Raw genomic sequence first — 13,100 nt, 5'->3', positions numbered from 1 at the left:
TGTACGTTTTGAAAACCCCTCAGACAAAAGAGAAACAAAAGACCATGACTTCAAGGTCATAGTTATAGATTGCAAAAACTGTAAGTTTAAGATGTTTTTTTCGAGACCAATTTGAGAATGATCAAATATCTGCAACACATCCATAATTTATACATGCAGTATATTTATTCAAAGAAATAAATAGCATTAATAAATGGAAGAGATCAAATAAGCTCCCTTTTCCCTTTTGTTTTATTTCTTTCCTTTATTGTGTACATATATCTGCGTTTATACTACACTATCGCTTATGTCCCGTTGTTTTTAAAGTAATCGGTATGTTTTCATTTCTTTTTCCCCTGCATAGTTGACACTGGTTTTATTCTTGCTTAAAACAATACAAATATTGTAGCGATAGCAAGTTTTTTCTTTGTTTTCATTTATCTCTCTGCTACCGGTGGAGTTCCTTTCTACACGTCTTTCATCCATGTAAATATCATTGCCTTATGTGACAGAAGTCATTTATAACGAACAGGCTTTTATATACGTACAGTATGTGACCGCAACTCTTCTGATACTTTTCATACCTGGTTTGAATACATCCCCTGCCACACACCTTTTCGATGACTTCCGCGCTATCATGTAGATGTAGATAGCCGTTCAAACAGATAAGATCTAGGATACATTTTTCCTCTCTCACAATTCTTTATCTTTATATACTTTATATACTATAAGATAGAGAAACACTAAAAAGTTATTGAAATCTCTCCTGTGCAGATTTCTTTCATATTATTTTAATGACTTGTCTCAACCCTCCTTCTTCTCGCCTTTACGATAACAGGAATGGCAAAAGAGGAAGACAAAGTTGTCCGTGCCCGAGGTGAGGGGGATTTAGGCCCATGAAATTCGGTCGGTCGATCCTTATTCGTTCTCGTCTTGACTGCCGTCTTCCTCCCCGATTATTCAGACAATTATTTCTCTATGGCACCGCGCTGGACGCGAAATGCTTGGCTTATCTTTTTTAACCGGCTCATTCTATCTCTGGATCCGCTTTAGAGGTAACTCATAACCTGATAGGTCAATGCACACATTTCGGAGAGGTGCCGTCTTTCTGATGGGTGGTCGCGTTGAAACACCTCTCCAACATTCCTGCCCATAAAATTCTTCTCCGCCTCATACTTGTTCCACTCCTCGATTCTAATCTTAAGCATATCTTTTCATCTCATTCCTGGCCTTCACCTTAGTTTAATTCCCTGTATTTTTATCTTAAACATCTTAATTGCATGACGTTCTCTGGTCTCCTCTTCGCGAGTCCGTAATATTTCGTACGAATTTCGGCTCATCAATTCTTCATCTTAGTTACTTCGGTTGTGCTTTCACATATGTCCTTGTTCCTTTTTCGATCTCTTCTAGTCTTGCCAATTTTTCCTCCAAAAAATCCCGTCTCCGTAGCCAGTATCTTGCGTCAAAATAAGAGCGCATTGCGTCTGGTGGACTACTCTCTTCCGTTTCATTGGAACGTATTTATTCCGTATCAGGTCTTTCGTCTAAGTGTACAGAACCCCAATAAGGTTTATAATTTTTGGTGATTTCTTCGTCAATGTTTTACTCAGTATCAGTGCAAAGCAATTAAATTATTTGAACTGATTGAATATTTTCAGTATGCCAGGTATTTATATCAAAGTCTTCAATGATGTTTTTTACGTTTTTAATCAAGTTCAAGTTAGGCGATTGTTTATGTATACAAATTCATAACAATAATAACAATATAGAATCTAGAAATGCATAACTTTCCGGAATCCTCTTTTTAGGGAAAAGATCTTCTCCGGGGGAGGTAGGAAAACATAGTTCTATGGAGAATGTAGCTATGGCGGAATACATTATAATATATTCATCGGAGGCGGCATTAATTCGGTATTTCCGCAAATCCGCAAAATCTCCGCCAGACTGCCGGACGCAAAGGAAAAGAAAATAAATAAGAAATGGAAGGAAGAAAAGTGAAATGTATAGTAGTCTTTTATCGGTCTTACACGTCCATTTGAGTCACTTCGTTAGCTCTGTTTTGAATTACTGGATATGTAATTTATGTCAATACTGGTATTTGGCATCTCACTGCACTTAGAACAAGATCCCTGTCTTACAAGACCAGCATTCAAACCATCGGTTCCCTGGACTCGGATGAAAGCACTACTCCGGTGAAATGGTTGTCCACCTCTTCAGTGGAAGTGTCATCCAAGGAGGAAAATTGCGTAAAAGTGTAGTGACCGGTTTACGTTTCCAGTGTGAGTGAAGGAGCAAGTTCCCTGTCATGTATATACCGTGCGTATACGTTCGTCCGGAAAATAAGTGTACTGACTCCTGGGCTGGGCGCGCCGCTCCAGGCGCGCCCAGCACCGCTCTGACGGGCTGCGATTGGAGGGGGGTATGTTGGCAAGCGACGCTGAAAAAGGCAGTCGGCTCTGAGCTGTGGTGTAGTGAGGAGCTCTGTTAACGCGAACCTCCACGCTCGACCCACGTCACGGAACGCGATGCCGAAGTTTTTGGAGCAGCATTATTCCATCAAATTTGCGGTAAAGCTTGGGAAATCGTCTACCGAAACTGTCGGTATGATTAACCAGGCTTACGGGGAGTCAGCCATGTCCAGAAACATGATCTTTCGGTGGCACAAGATGTTCGTGGAGGGCAGAGAAGAGGTCGACGACGAGTCTTCGAGAGGTTCCCGATGATGCCTTCGCGGGAGCGTTCCAGGAATGGGAACGCCGCTGGAACAAGTGTATCGACTCACAAGGGTCCTATTTTGAGGAATATTAGCTTAATATATGTAAAAGTGTAATAATTTTTTTTTTCCTGAGCTCAGTACACTTATTTTCCGGACAAACCCTGTACTATCTACTAAATGCTAGCCAAAAGCGAATTGTTTGCCTTTGGTTCTACTTTTCCTCAAGCCCCTAACCTTTCATTTACCTGTCATGAGTAATCATGTAAGTAGTGATTATCATGGCCATTATCAGCAAATTTCATGAGGGTAATCAGAATGTTCCCAAACCGTCATTTCCTTGTCGTCAAGATCTGTAGTTCACGGAAATGGGATTTCCTTAAGAGCTATCGACTAATCCCTGTAGTAGTTTTGTGGATGATTAGGTGAATCAATGTTGTTTACTTTTAAGAAGAGGGGACCGATCATAGGGTTCTTGCCAAGGTGCTAAACTTGTCGAAGAGAGTAACAGAAGAGAGGCTGGACCAGTTTATGGCAGAATTGCGATGGGAATGAAATTCCATTGCGGATATTGGGCGTAAATAAATAAATATAATTGAAAGCCAAAAGAAGACACTCATGGTTTGAAGCAAGTAGGAGAAAAATGCAGTACGCCAGTTATGAGATAACTAATCAGTGAAAACATTATTTATTGCACTTTCTAATTGCATTTATTTAAATGAACCCGCATTTTTCTTACTTTGATTTCAATTTTTGCTATCTCCACCCCTATATCTAGTGTCCCCCCTCTCTTGCCCACATTGTAATGTTGCACTCTCTTCGAATGTGTTTCATAATTCTGCAAGCATTATTTTTTCGAGTATTTATCGCGCTGTTTTTCGAAATTTGACTCAAATAAAAATTTCAATCGGAGTCAAATTGAATTTCTTTAGAATTTGTATTTAACTATATATTTTGCATAGATTGTAGGTTTTTGAAATGTGGGTGAGGGGACGGATGGAAAATATTAAATGGACAGATAGGAAAACAAACGAGGAAGTATTAGGCATGGTGGGGAGGAGAGAGGATTGTTGAGAGAAATCCAAAGGAGGCAGGAAAAATTGGGTTCAGAGAGCTTTGGGAATGGGATATTGAAGATTGTGATAGAGGGGAGAATATTAGGCAAATGAGTTATTGGAGGAAAAGGGATGTTGGGCTGGATGAAGGAAGGAAGTAAGCGGAATTGAAGAGGGGTTCATTGTATTTTTAGATGTTAGGTTTTGTTTTGTTAAGATTATCAAGGGAATATTCACTGTACCATTTGGTAGCTTGTTCCCATCCAAAACCTACCTAACCGATAGACTACCGGTAATTTATTTTAATTATTTATTTTAATTGTATTAATATTATTTTCCACTCGTCTGAAAACAGCACTCCGGACTTTGAATAATGATATAACAATTTGAAAATTACGTACACCAAAATAATTAGTTTATAATAATAATAGTTTGATATTATTCTAAAAATTCGAACGAGAAATTTTGCTTTGCATATTTTCTGCTCTCCCTGTATACCTGATATTAGATTAATTAAATAATGTTAAGTCTTAAAAAATTGATAAATTTTAAATATTCCATGTTACATTTAATATTTTATTACTTCAATTTTGTGCCACCCTCGTTAATGGACTCCAAATTATTTTATCGAAAATTTATCATGTCGCAGGCACAAACACTGTTCCAAAATTTTGTAGATCACTATTTAAAATACTGTTATCCTTTCTTTTCTGGAATCAGCTGGTCAAACGGAGTAGCTTGGAAGAATCGGGTTGGTGGAGTGGTCAATTGTTTCATACCCTGAGGGCCCGGTTTCGAATCCGGACAGTTGTAGAATTTTTCAGAGTTATACTGATGCCTACAAGGGGTGACTTGTGGAGAGCACTTCAAGTGGACTGCTTCAGCCGTCGGATGGGGGGATCAATATAAGTGGCCCTTTAGCACATTTCGTTTAGAGTAAGCTAATATCGACCTCCATCTTCCATTCCCTGAAAATCCTCCCTCTTTGATAAAAATTATCTTCCACCACTGTAATACTAATACTACTCTGTGGCTCGATTTGGAAATTTTGTCTTTATTTTACCAATTGAACTGTGGATGAAACTGCCATTATTACAGCTTGGACTAGATGTCTTTGTTTACAAACATGACTGCAGAAAAAAATTCAGGACGAATGTTGAATAATTAGTTAAAACGGTTTAGTTTAATTCATACAGTTAATGAAAAACAATCCCAGGCAATACCTTTCTGAATAAAATGGGTTTACCATCTCGAAAAATATCTCGCTCTCATTCCCTTTGCAATCTATAGCTTACTATTATTGGATATTTTAATGGAAAACAATTACCCCTTCCGACGTTTCACCCGAGCGCGAAGGGTTAGTAATTATGGGTGTCCCCTTGGCTTCCTCCTTACTTATTTCTGCCCTTCCACAATCCTTTTCCCCTCCCCCCCCACCGTTATCTCCCTTCATCCTCCCTACCTCCCTTACCGACTTCCTCGCGATCCTTCCGACTCCCCCCCCCCCCGCCAAACCTTCACTTTCCCTTTTCGAACGCAAGACTAGCCATTCCACTTCTAGCCCTGCCGCCTCCCGCGGCCTTCCCGGGGCGAGTTCAACCGTGGAACCCGAAAATAATGTTGCGAAAACTGTTCAAAAAAGAGTCATAATAATGTTATTTCTATTAACTCTATGTAAAACAATGTCATATATTTGTAATTTTAAGTATACTGTAAAAATATAATGGTATTTTCTTCAGTGTAATGTAACACTGAGCCAGCGGTAACCGCTGCAAGTTGAAACGTGTATAAGTTCGCCTATTCCATATCCTTTTAATGAAAAGCGCTTTCTGTGAAGGTATATTTTCACATTAGGAAAGATTAAAAATTCACATCTGGGCTAGGTCTGGACTATAGGGAGGATGGAGAACACAATGCTGAACTATAGATAATCGCGACTTCGGGGTGGTTTTGGTGGAACCCAATTCGCACGTCTCGTGTACAATTTTTCTGTTACAACATTTGGGTCGCAACCGTTGGAATTTTAAATGCTGTTATAAACTTTATTCGATTATTTTCTTTCACGGTGGCCGCAGCGGTATTGTTCATTTTCCCAAGAGCAGTGACTTGAACTCCAGATCCACCTTCCTTTGAAATTGATTTGTCTTCTCTCTTAAAACATTTTGCACCTCATTCCTAACCGTTCTATAGGGAAGGACAGACACTCCATAACCCTTCTGATACTTTACAAAAGCCCTCAGTTGACGATTGGTTCAGTTGATGACCAATTTCATCGCAGCGTATCGCGTTAACTCCATCGTTGCCGTAGGCTGGCAGGATGTATTTCAACCTGCAGCGTTTGTCGCTGGAACTACACTAGAATCAAATCAAAGAAATTTGTACTACATATGCATATATTCTACATAAAGCTAGTATTATAGCAGTAATTAATTCATTCACAATATATAACGCCAATCAAAATTTATAATCACTTGTACTTGAACAGCCCGTGAACCTACGGGTAAAAAAATTACGAAACATCTCCGATTCGGGAACCCAGAAAACCGCTTTGAAATACCCCCGCGGTCACATCGCATGCGTAGATTACGGAGATATTGGTCCATCCATAGCCAAGCGCCCTCCTTCATACGGAAGTAGAAACTGGTTATTAAGTAATAATCATCGGCATTTATATTTTTCCGTAACACACCATTTTCGTGCATATATGTTTCCTTTTTCCGCTTGAAATATTCGACACTTGGCCGTAAATAAGTCATCATTCGAAAACACCTTTCGCAAGAATTTGAGGGAAACTTTTCTTCGCTTCTTACAAACCGGTATTCGCGTTATAATCAACAACTTAGAATTAAGAGAGGCCTTTCATAAGCTTTCAAAATGCTATGTAATGGCTTGTTTAGTGTAAAAAAATTCCTCAAGACCTATTTAAAGTTTAAAGCTACATATTTTTTATTCCATTATACTTTTTCCATTTTCAGACAGCTTTTTTCTTAATTAAATATTAAATTTTATCTTACCCCAATGCAGCGAAACTAATACATGCTACCTTGGTGGGGTCCAGATGAAACTTACAAGTGTCAGCACAATAATCTACTTGTAATGACGGACGTTTCTGGATGACTTACGAAGTACTTTGAGAGAGACACTATATAAGGATTTGAACAGAATAGCAATGGATATATATATATATATATATATATATATATATAAATATAAATATATATATACAGCATTTTTTAATGTAAACTTATTTCGGCGCCATTTCATTATATATATATATATATATATATATATATATATATATATATATATATACTAAACACTACATATATATATATATATATATATATATATATATATATATATATATATATATATATATATATATATATATATATATATATATCTATATGTGCCACGAAAAGCACTGTTCCTTTCCTGTATGATGTTGTATGAATTCTATGACTCTGTCTTTTCCTCTTGTGTGTGGTGTATTTCTCCTTTGGTGGGTGAAACAGCCCCCTGACGCCATCTCTTGGTTAAAGAATCGGGGCGCTTGGCGAACTATTAGACCCACGGATCTCAGGGTATTTTACATATCCTCGATAGCTCAAGTGGTTAAGAGCATCCGCCCGGCAAGTGGAAAGATCCGAGGTTCGAGTCCCGGTCAAGGAAATATTTTTACTCTTGTTCGATTCCGCCTTCCCCACCTCTAATGTGTTCGTCCTTTATATGTGTTCCTATCCCTTTTCCTTATATCTGTTTCTGTATATATGAGTGTTTATTCGCCGTTTGGCGGTATTTCGTGTTTGAATGTATATATATATATATATATATATATATATATATATATATATATATATATATATATATATATATATATATATATATATATACGGGGAGGGACTATATATATATATATATATATATATATATATATATATAGTCCCTCCCCGGACTACAACCTTGACGTGGTGGAAGGGCTTGTGCGTTCCGATGACCCCTAGAGCTGTGCTGGCGGGAGTAATAATAATTGCTCCTGGTAGGGTCACCCATGCCAGATAGGTCGAAGGTTAGGAGCCAGACGAAAGGTAGTCCACGCAGCGTCTGTTCCTCGGTGAGGCGGCTGCAATGGCGTCTGACCCCAGTGGGGCGGCCAGTAAGTGATGGTGTCACGTTAAAAACACTATTGAGGAAGGCAACGGGAAACCACCTCAATTATCATTCCCAAGAAAAATATGATGGACTATACAGATATTTTGAGTCCTGGCAACTACGGGGCTCGGCCCAATCGGCCATGTGTCGTGCCCGGCAGCGGGGGAGGCAAGGCTTCCGCTGTCGTCATCCAACGAAACCCTTGCAAGGGAAAACCAGCAGCAGCAGGACAGAAGACGCAGGAGAAGAAGACAAAATTAGTTTGAATAGGAACGTGGAATGTTAGGACAATGATGAGGACAGGGAAATTGGAGAATGTTAAGCGAGAGATGGAAAGGGGAAATATAGATATTTTAGGTCTATGCGAGGTGAGATGGAAAGGATAGCGGGAAATTGCTGGAATGATAGTTGAATAATATATAGCGGCGGGGACGAGAGCCAACGAGGGGTTGCCATTATATTAAATAAAGAGGTAGGAAGAAACGTAGTCAACATAGAACAAGCAACGGATAGAATACTACTAGTAGAGGTAAAAGCAAAACCGACGAACTTAGTTCTTATTCAGGTATACATGCCACCGAGCAACCATAAGGAAAAAGAGGTCGATAGGATATACGATCAGTTAGAGGACATGATCGCGTGTGTTCCTGCAGGGAAACATTTGATAGTAATGGGGGATTGGAATGCGACGGTAGGCGAAGGAAGAGATTGTGTCGGGGACTACGGATTAGGCACGAGGAATGACCGCGGGGAGAAAGCAGTTGAGTTCTGCAGGAGACAGGGGTTAGTCATCACCAACACTTGGTTTAGACACCACAAAAGACGCAGGTATACATGGAAAATGCCAGGTGACTCAGAAAGGTATCAGCTAGATTATATCCTGGTTAGACACAGGTTTAGGAACAGTGTGATAAATTCGCACTGCTTTCCGGGAGCGGATGCGGACTCTGACCACAATTTAGTTGTTATGAAATGTAGAGTCCGTTTCAAAAAGATAAGGCAGGGGCGGCGAGTTGGAAAATGGAATGTAGAAGCATTAAATGGTTTGATAAGGAAGGAATACAAAAGAGGCGGTAGAGGAAATCATGGAGGATGGTAAAGAGCTAAGGACTATCGAAGAAAAATGGGAAAGTTTCAAGAAAGGGTTGTCTAAAGCCGCAAAAGACACTATTGGAACCGTTAACGCTAAAAGGACTAGGAAACCATGGATCACGGATGAGATGATTACAAAGATGGATGAGCGGCGAAAATGGAAGAATGTAAATACAGAGTTAGGCAAAATGAAGTACAAAGAATTAAACAATAAATTGAGGCGGGCAACAAATAAAGTAAAAGAAGCATGGTGGAAGACGCAGTGCGAGGATATGGAAAGTCTGCAGAGGAAGGGTGAAATCGGTGCGCTGTACAGCATAGTTAAATCGTTATCGGGAAGTAAGAAAGGAAGAGCTATCCTAACAGTTAGAGATAAGGCGGGTAAGGTAATGGTTGACGCAGGAAAGATCCAAGAGAGATGGAAGGAGTATATAGAAGAACTGTATAGTTAGGAGCTTAGACCAACAAAGTTAGACATTGAAAAATAAAATGACGTAGAGGAAGGCAGCTTAGGTCCAGGCATACTAGACAATGAGATAGAAAGGGCATTAAGGGAGATGAAACTAAATAAGGCCGTGGGGGTGGATGACATTCCCGTGGAACTTTTAAAATGCTTAGGAAAGTGTGGGAGGAAGAGGCTATATGGGCTGATCCGTAGCATTTATGAGGAGGGAATCTGGCCGGAAGACTTTGTGAGATCAGTTTTAGTTCCTATTCCGAAAAAGGTAAAGGCCACGTCATGTGAGGATTACAGGACAATTAGTTTGATATCCCACGCGGCTAAAGTTGTTCTTAGGATCATAAACAAAAGGATAGAGAGTAGGGCAAATGATTACTTAGGGGATGATCAGTTTGGGTTTAGGAAGGGGAGAGGTACGCGTGATGCCATTGCAGTAATGAGATTATTAATCGAGAGGAATATAGAACACAACCAGGAGGTTTTTGCCTGTTTCGTAGATTTCGAAAAAGCGTTTGATAGAGTGAATTGGGAAAAACTAATGAGTATATTGCAGAAAATAGGAATAGATTGGAGGGAAAGGAGGCTAATCCGCAACCTGTACAGGTCTCAGACTGCTCAGGTGCGAGTGGGGAACGGGGAGTCCGGTTGGGCAGTGCTAGGAAGAGGTGTAAGGCAGGGTTGCCCATTATCACCGTTGCTGTTCAAACTGTATGCAGAGGAAATGATCAAAGAGGCATGGGAAGAACTGGAGGTAGGAATGAAGGTGGGCGAGGAAGTCGTAAAATCATTAACGTTTGCTGATGACCAAGCTTTAGTTTGTCAGTCAGCCAAGGGGCTGCAAGCATTGCTGAGTGAATTGGAAATTCAGTGCGACAGGTATGGGATGAGAATCAATATTAATTAAACAAAGGTTATGCGATTTTCTAGAAAGAAAAAGGCTAAGTTATACATTAGAATAGGAGGGCAAAAACTGGAGCAGGTAGAACAGTTAACGTATCTCGGTAGTGTTTTGGACCAACACGGTCAAAGTAGTAGGGACGTAAGGAGAAGAATTGCGCTGGGCAAAGCGGCTTTTCACAAGGAGGAGGGAGTTGATGACAGGGACGTTGAGTAAGGATATTGAGAAAAGACTTTTAAAAGGTTTGATATGGAGAGTAGCTATGTGCGGTGCGGAAACGTGGTCATGGAAGCAGGAGGATAGACGTAGATTGGAGGCTTTTGAAATGTGGGTGTGGAGAAGAATGGAGAAGGTGAAATGGACAGAGAAAAAAACAAATGAGGAAGTACTTGGTATGGTGGGCGAAGAGAGGGGTTTGTTGGGAGCAATCCTATGGAGGCAGGAAAAGTGGATGAAGGGGGTATTGACCGGCGGTGGGGTGTTGAAGACTGTGATAGAGGGGAGAATGTTAGGCAAATGAGGAAGGGGAAGGAGCAGGATAGGGATGTTGGACGGGATGGAGGGAGGCAGAAAGTATTCAAAAATGAAGAGGTACCTGAAGTAGAGTAGGATGTTGTGTTTTGCTAGGAGTCACAAAATATTTATTTAGCCCAGCCCAGTGCCCAGAGAGGCTTACTTACTTGGATCGAACCCTGGCCCTTCGGTTAGTAGTATAACGACCTCGACTACCGCGACCCCCCATATATAATTATATCCCGATCAAGGGGAAGGATTTTTAGTCTCTTAAATTGTTTCTTTGTAATGCACATTAGGCAGACGACTCTGTTAAAATTTGCTGTCGCGGCATCTCCCGCAGTTTCTTGTACTTTATTTTCTTTTAGTCAGATGTTGGTATCGAATGGAATGTCTCTTATATTAGAGTAATATAAAGGCACCAAGGGGAAGGGAATATGAGAATACGTATTTATGAATATCCTTATTGACGTGACATAATTTCACTGAATGAGACAGTAACCGTGACAAATAGACGTAAGACTTCATGAAAGTACGAACAGCTAGTTTCAATTCGTCCCTGTGTTGAAGTGTACGATTCAGCGCCACTTAATATCATACCGTGTTCATATTTTACAATCCCTACATTTCTCCCATAGTCAAAATTTTTAATCGTGATATCATAAATGACTGTTAATAAGTTGTGATTGTATGAAAAGGGTGAAATTCTCTGATTGCATGGAATAGGTATTTTCATTGAAATCTCGCTTAATTTATTTTCAAAGGTATGCATTTGCATAACCGTTTCATATTAGCTTCTGAAAGTTTCCTGTTGAGGTGAAAAATGGTGGTGTCATCAAGGTGAAAACTTTTTAATTGTTGATTAATTATATCTGCGGAAATGAACGGTGTTTAATTGAACGGGGATATCCCATCAAACATCATCTCCTCGGACTTTAAATTAGACTTGCGGATACTTCGCTCAGTCACCCTCCTTCCAGGTGGAGGACGGAGAGACTCCCACCCGCTCGGAGGTGTTTGATCATCCGAGAGCTGTCCTACGAACAGATCTCAGTCACCCATTGTATAAAGCTGCACGCAGTTTTCGGGGAACTTCTATGAATTCATTCATTAAAGTAGACATTTTTCTTCATAAATTAGGGCATTATAAAATTATAATTATCGCCAGGATTAATTGTGGTTAGCGATGCTTTTCCAAACTGAAATACCCCGCAAGTGAGTTTACTTTTGCATTTGAAAGTTGTAAAGTTGGTAGCGCCGCTTCCGCGGCTCAATTGTCTCAATCACACACCCTCTAGCGGAAGTTTGATCACGCAGGCAAACGTCGTCAACAAAATTGATTGTGCGTGAACATAATAGGTTATGGATTGCTTATTAACTTATTTTTAAAGATCTAAACACAATGACATCAACGTTATTTTAAAATGGGGACCAGCTAATCTGTAATGGTAGTGTTGTTGGGTGTTGTTCCTACGTTGTTCGTTTGTATCAATCGAAGACTTAGTTTGCTTAAATGTGACGCTTAAACAAATGTGACTATCTGTCATGAAGTATTCTTTCATCGTGTTCTTGTATCTTAAGCGTCGTTGAGTGATTGTTTAAAAAATATTCTGTTCTACAAGAGTGGTGAAACTAATGCATGTATTATTCAAAGTCGTTTGGCCAAAGACAAGTAACTATGAATGTTGTTTTTATAGGGTAGAAAGCTCATAAATGTCGTTGTTTGTTGTTTGTTTTTTTAGTATATTATATCTAAAGAAAGAAAAGGTTACAAGTTTTCTAGTAGTATGCATAATTTTCATTTTAATGTAGTTTTCCTTTTTACACTAATGTTATATTTTTGGGTTGATTTTAGGTGACGGCATCGTTAATATCATCTGGCAGTTGACATGCTGTCGGTGTCATCCAAATATCCATCAAATCGGTTAAATTTCGGAGAAACGAACAATCGGTTGTCTAAAGGAAGGATAACACCTCTGGGGAGTCTCATGGAGACGTTCATTTCCTGCCATACATAGTTGCTGTGACATATTCGCTTTTAAGTAAGGTAATTACTGCACTAGCGGTAACTTCAGTTTCACCTTTGTGGTGTATTTTCATGTATTATAGTTATGAATTTTGTTTATCTATCCATTATTTTGTTCACAAACGTTTATTAAGTTTGTTAGTTCCGGGAGACATGCCTCGTGCATACGTTTTTAATACATTTAGCTAACTGTGACCTCAATAAAATAATGA

General features: G+C 39.5%; 1 protein-coding gene across 9 annotated transcripts in view; it reads left to right on the top strand.

The window, feature by feature from the left end:
• Positions 1 to 13,100, top strand: part of LOC139686804 (E3 ubiquitin-protein ligase RNF13-like) — a 113,035-nt gene that overhangs the window by 80,698 nt on the left and 19,237 nt on the right. For 3 of the 9 annotated variants that reach the window (XM_071583856.1, XM_071583854.1, XM_071583857.1), the window contains exon 2: positions 12,718 to 12,909. The gene's annotated coding sequence lies outside the window, so the exon portion shown is untranslated. The other 6 variants (XM_071583861.1, XM_071583852.1, XM_071583853.1 and 3 more) reach the window with 5 other exon arrangements.

This window comes from Hetaerina americana, unplaced genomic scaffold (assembly GCF_022747635.1).
Source record: "Hetaerina americana unplaced genomic scaffold, ioHetAmer1.1.p SCAF_15, whole genome shotgun sequence".
Taxonomy (NCBI): domain Eukaryota; kingdom Metazoa; phylum Arthropoda; class Insecta; order Odonata; family Calopterygidae; genus Hetaerina; species Hetaerina americana.
The sequence above is the reverse complement of the archived record's forward strand: the minus strand, read 5'-3'. Positions and strand labels throughout refer to the sequence as shown.